Source organism: Sorghum bicolor, chromosome 10 (genome assembly GCF_000003195.3).
Source record: "Sorghum bicolor cultivar BTx623 chromosome 10, Sorghum_bicolor_NCBIv3, whole genome shotgun sequence".
NCBI lineage: Eukaryota > Viridiplantae > Streptophyta > Magnoliopsida > Poales > Poaceae > Sorghum > Sorghum bicolor.
This window is the reverse complement of record NC_012879.2, coordinates 13,718,099-13,724,580: the sequence shown is the minus strand read 5'-3', so window position 1 is coordinate 13,724,580 and position 6,482 is coordinate 13,718,099. Positions and strand designations below refer to the sequence as shown.

The window sequence follows — 6,482 nt, the reverse complement described above, 5'->3', positions numbered from 1 at the left end:
GTGTATTTCAGACAAGCGAAAGCAAATTTATCACATCAAATCTTTAGAAATATGTATGGAGTATTAAATATAGACAAAAATAAAAACTAATTACATAATTTATTTATAATTTACGAGACGAATCTTTTGAGCCTAGTTAGTCCATGATTGGACAATAATTACTAAATACAAATGAAACCAAAAAAACTTTTACCAACTAAACAAGACCTAAGAGTTTTCAAAGAGTTTTTTTTACCGTTGGCTGCATGGTAAAGTAAAATTGGCTGGATCTAGGGACTCATTATATATATTGTGATGCAAGAACAAATGAAGCAGCAGTCATAGGTTTTTTCTCGAGCCTTTTAACTGTGTGCCATTATGAAAGATGGTTTTAGTCTACATGTCACTAAAAAGTTTAATTTGCACGTATTCTGATGCTATGACGCTAAACTTTCTTGCCTTTCATGTCATTCCGTCCATATTTACCTCAAACGTTGTCAAACCATGACAGAAAAAGTCTAAAATGCCCTCAAAAATTTATTTTATCTTTTCTTTTAATTCTATTCTTTTCTTCCTCATATTACTTTTCTCTCATCGGAGAGTACAATGGAGACTCGGCCTCGCTGGTGAAGCGGCGGAAGAAGCCGTCGAGGGAGGGCGTGTCCGTGATGTCACCCTCTTCCTCCTCGGGAGCTCCCATGCCACCGACAACGGATTTGGCGGGGGTGGCGAGGAAGGACGGGAAGCGGAGTGCAGTGGAAGTGGCTGGCGTCAGGGTGGGGATGGGCCCCGTCCCATGTTGCTGGATGCGGTGGCGGCAGATCCAGGATCTTGATCTGCGTATTACGGAGGATGAGCGGGTCGTGGAGCCGAGGACGGTTGCACGCAGAGGCAGTGGGACACGGCAGCGTTGTGAGCTCTACTCGCCGGTGTCAATCTGTCACACCCAATTTCAAAAAAGAAATTGAATGCATAAACTTATGTGCGTCCAGAGATCAATCACACACATAAGTCACAAATTAAATACCATCATCGCAGTGTTTACAACAACGTAGTTATTACATCACAAAGTCTGGCATAACAGCGAAAATATAAATATGATAATCTAAGATAACTATCTCATGGTCCTCACACAGAAAAGGTCGACTGGTGAAGCACAAGCCTAATAGTCCTCCGGGTAATCCTCATAGCTACCACCATCTGTTACCCATCCGGGATTTTTATCCAAAGAAAGAAATATACAAGCGTGAGTACATCTCGTACTCCACAAGCATAGCATGAGGATTTATGAGGCTCAAACAGGCTAAACTAGGTTCACTGCATCAGCTTTTAGTAGGTCAGTGTTTTATCATTAATTATTATAGATTATGCTTAAGCTCCCAAATATCTCATATGATTAGTTATTAGAACCATAGTAAGTCAATAGTCACATTAAAGCATAATTATACATCATCATGTACCATAAAGCCATCAGTAACCAGTTATTCTGTGAGTTTTCCGGACCGCTCGTGACCGTGAGCACGGCTGTTATAACAGTTTTACACTCTGCAGAGGTTGTGCACTTTCACCGTGAGTCGTGTTGCCCATATGTCCGGGGTCCGTCGACCCCCAAACACTACCAAGGTGAGCGGGCAGGGTACACTATGAAGCCTTCCATAGGGCCTATTCTAACCAGTTAGGGCCGCGAGGTTTCCTCGGCAGACAGATGTAGAAAACCCCCCTTTCCTATGGCACATTTCCATCGCGGCTATACTCATAGAAACAGGGGCAGCCCTACACCCAAAGTGGCAAACGCCTCTTGCGCCCTTTCGGGTAACCTCTAACGAGTTAGAAAAGGTCCTATTACTGAGCTAAAGTCAGAGCCATGTGACTCTCCCGGTTGCACTATAAGTCCCAGCTTTTGCCGACAGATAAGTCCTTACGGAGGGTCTAGGACAACATGACCAACAGTTATTTGTACCATAGCCCTATGTTCCATTTATCATAATCATGTTTAATCAATTAACCATAGTTCCATCACTGATTTCAGATCATATATAATTGGAGTTAGAGCACTAGCACTTCTACCCATATGCAATAAAAACCCTTGGGAACAAGGTAATTGTCACCAACAGCTAGGATGTCCTTATAGTTTGCAATATTATACACATGCAGGGTGAAATGCTTAAAAATGAGTAGGACAACAAGGTAGGCCCATGCTATACTTGCCATGATTCACGTACTTCTGCTGGTCTTGCTGGTCCTGCTGATCCCCAAAGAGCTCCGGACTCCCGAAATACTCCTCACCGTCTGGGCTCGATCAATACATCACAATCATCACGCATACCAAGACAAACATGCAAGAGAACAATTTCTAAAGTTAGAACAGTACACCAGCAGTAAATAAATTAAATAAAAGTTTTCCAAAATCATCTACGTGCTGCTACGATCACGTCAACGCGAAATTCACGAAAAACGGACTTACGACGCGAAAGTTACGCTTTTAACCGGATTTCAACAACAATCTATGGACTTGTAATTAACTAGGAAATCTAACAGTGGTAAACCTAAACAACAGTGGTACCAACGCGAAGCTTACGAAATTACAAAACTAACGCAACTTGAACGGATCGATTCGGAGTTCAAACGACGATTTTATAGCTAAAACAATGTGGTGGCAATTCTGTAAATAAAGCAGAGTTTAAACGATTTTAAATAAATGAATTATATCCTGGAAATTCCTGTCACACTCTGGCTTTTAAAATAAGACCAGAGTCGTCATATGTGTGCCCAGGAAGTCCACACATACAACAAAGAATAGAAATATCAGAAACAATATTATATATAGCGGAAAACATATTTATAATAACACTTACAAAACATCAGAGTACGCGGAAACAGTAGCTAAACTTCTTAGGCTCCATTCTTCTCAGGGACGGTTGACTGGGAGCTCCGTACGCCAAGCACTTCTCATAAGCTTCTAGAAAACTCCATGACATCTTTATCCTTCTTCTGAGCAGCACTTTACTACACACTGAGGGTGTGGGGGAAAATAGCAAGGGTGAGTTCATGTCGAACTCAGCAAGCACAGACGGAAAGTAATGACATGCAAGGCTTAAAATAAGGTAAAGCTGACTTGGTTTGACTGCGGTAGCATTTTAGTTGGTCATTTTTAATTATGACTATTATTAGAACAACCTACTACTAATTATGAGTAGCATAAACCCAACCCTTAATTAGTGTAAGTAGTAATTAGCATCTTTTAAATGACTATCCTAATTATTATAGTAGTCCAGGGATTAACCCCAATTATAAACACAGGATAGCAATCCTGCCAACACGGAATAGTCATCCCGCCAAAACACGAGGTAGCAACCTCGCCAAGTTCCATCTCCAAGTATCCAGTGAATCCAATTTGCTCATCAAGTGAGGGTCTGGGCCGCTCGTGACCGCGAGCACGGTTGATATATCAGTTTTACACTCTGCAGAGGTGTGCACGTTCACTCCAAGTCGTGATTCCCATTTGCCCGGGGTCATGACTCCCCAAAACACTGCCAAGGTGAGCAGGCAGGGTCTCACTACGAGACCTTTCACAGGGTCCAACTAATAGGATGCCACTCGCAAGTTTTCGCCGGGGCGCTCGACAGTCGATACCCATAGCCATGGCGTACCGATCAACCGACAACTTAATATTCGTTACCCAAGTTACTTCCTCACGCCTACCCGGAAAGTAACACCCTACTAGTGGAGGTCCTGCTAATTAGTCAAGCCAGAGCCATATAGCTTGGAGCTGCACTGTAAGTCCCAGGAGGCCACTCCCTGACTAAGTCCTTACGGAGAGAAGAGACGGGTACGCCCGGCAAACCGGACCACATGCATGTAAAGTAGAGTAGCTAAGCAAACCTAGTATAGCCTACACTACCCACATACATAACCCTAGGTGAACAAGGAATGGTAAGTAAAGCTAGTCATGTCCTTAGGGTTTGCATTCATTGGACACATGCATGTAAAGTAAATGACATTAATGAGTAGGTTCAAAATGATCAAACGGTGTCTGCACTTGCCTTTATTTTCCAGTGTATATCTGCTCAGAATTCTTTGGCTTCTTTCTTCTGATCTCCAACTTCTGCTTCGACCGTCGGTCCTTAGCTCCTGGTCTTCACTGCTGACGAACCACGCTTCTTCTACTCGTAGCAAACAAGCAACACAAACAGACAAACAAACAATCACGACTAAGAACAAGCATCAATCAAAAGAAAAGCTTAAAAGAGCGCACTAAACAACACAGCTTATTGCTACGATCGTGACAATGCAAGAACGATTAAGAACAGAGCTATCGTTAAACGGACACGACTATCGAGGCTCGAAGTGAAACGGAGAAGACGACTATTCGCTTGATCTATTTTATTTGATGAAAAGAGGTGACAGACTTTTAAGAGAAATATCATAAATCATAAAGTGAAATTAAACAAACTATAATTATAAAAGACAAAGTATAGTTCCAATTATATTCTATTTATAAATAAAAAGGTATATATATATATATCATTTAAGTCATTTAAACATTTATCATTTAGGAAGCATAAAGCAAGTGAGAGCATCTAATCGAATCATGGCATGCTTGCATTTATACTAAACAAGTTATAATTAATAAAGAATCCTATAAATTGATATTAATAATGTTAGCATTTATTTATTTATAAAAGATCTAAATTATAAACATAAGTTACTTTTAATCCAAAAAGATATTAGATAAATACTAACCAGATTAATTACATGGTTCATATTTAACTAAACAAACTATAATTGATAAAGACACACTAAAGTTGATGTTAATCAAGTTAACATTTTATTATCCATAAGAGATTGGAGATAAACCTAAATTACTTTTAATTAATTAAAAGAGGCACTCAATAAAATTTAATCAAATTAATATTTAAATTATAAATTTCAAACATGTGAGACTTGCTAAACACCACCATTAACATATAGGTTTGGTCGACACGATCTTACGCAACGAGAACCAAAATACAACCGTAGGTGGCTTTTAATTAGAAAGTTATAAAATAAATATTAAACAAATTATATTTAAATTAATAACAAATTTATAAACGAGCCACATAATAAGTGTTTACGCTACTGCATAGAACATGATGATATGAATCTAACGCAACTTGAACGACTCGAAACGGAGTTAAAACGACTAAGCGGTGGAGATTAAACAATGAATGGCAATTCCGTAAATAAAAGCATCTTCTACCTCTGTCCTCTTCTTCATCTTGACGTGAACATGGTGGCCCTGATGGCGATGGGGGTGCTGCTGCTGCACAACGCAGAGAAGGGGAGGGGCCTGGCCAGTCGAACGCACGCCACAGCAGTGCAAGGCCACGGCGGCGCGACACCAAGCTTGAGGCCCGTGGCCAGGACGTGGTTCGCAGTAGGGTGTCGGTCTGTAGAGGAGCGGCAGCAGCCAATCCTGCTCTTACTAGTAGGCGCGCGTGCGAAGAGGAGCGGGCAGAGGGCACAGTATGGTGGCGCTGATAGGACCTGCAGGTGTGCCTCACTGAGGGGGTCGCGGTCCTAGCGAAGATGACCGAAAAAACAAGGAGGAGAACGTTACTCATGGTGGTTCGCCGGAAAAGAGAGATGGGAAGGGGACTCGGCCATACGGACATGGATTTGCGAAACAAATGATGTGCCGGTGCAGAGGACGATGAGACGAACCTCGGGATGGTGACGGTTTTCGTGGAGGATGCCGGAGATGGCCGGAAACTCTCGCCGAAGGTTCGCCGGAAAAGTTCGTCGGAAACGAGATCCAAAACTTCGACGATGGATCTGCGGCGCTACGAACGGCGGCTCGAAAAAAGGGTTGTACTTCTGGAATCAGCGCGTCGAGGGCTACGCCGACATATATATAGGTCTAGGGTTTGGAAAGGTTTCAAAAATTATTAATTTCGGGATTTTAAATAAATCATTTTCAGTTCCAAAATAATTCCAGAAAAAGCTGAAATCATTTTAAATCCCTAAAAAATATTTCCAAAATTCTAAAAATTAAAAGAAAACTTTTAGAGATATTTTGAGAGTTGATCAATCTAGATAAAGTTTTTGGTGTCCATGAAAAAGAATTTTAGAGCGTCCAAAAATTATACTTTTGCTATAGGAAATTGGGAAAAAGTTTCGAAAAAGTTTTGAAAAATTCTCAGGAAGGACCGGACGGTGTCCAAACGCATTTCTGAAACCTAGCACACTCAAAAACACAAAACTCAAGCAACAAGCAAGCATCACATCAACTAAAGCTCGTCTAATTAATTCCAAAATATTTGAAAAGCACCATTTTTCTTCGATAAAAAAAATATATGAAAATCTAAACTATTGTTGGAAAATTTTATCCTCATATTAAAAACTAATCATTTTATTTAGTATTTTATAATAACAACCTAAAATTGAAATTTTGGGGTGTTATAATTCCTCTGGCCGAGGACTGCGGTGCAAATACAATAATTTTTGGGGGACTCTTTAACAAG

At 40.7% G+C, this 6,482-nt stretch overlaps 1 long non-coding RNA gene across 2 annotated transcripts; it reads right to left on the bottom strand.

The window, feature by feature from the left end:
• LOC110431363 lies at positions 990 to 5,827 on the bottom strand. 2 transcript variants are annotated; one of them, XR_002448864.1, is made up of 4 exons: positions 5,683 to 5,827; positions 5,219 to 5,538; positions 2,202 to 2,268; positions 990 to 1,179 (listed from the first exon to the last, which is right to left on the bottom strand). It is a non-coding gene; the product is annotated as an uncharacterized LOC110431363 (long non-coding RNA). The 2 variants fall into 2 exon arrangements; XR_002448865.1 differs by lacking the exons at positions 990 to 1,179; positions 2,202 to 2,268 and adding an exon at positions 4,084 to 4,142.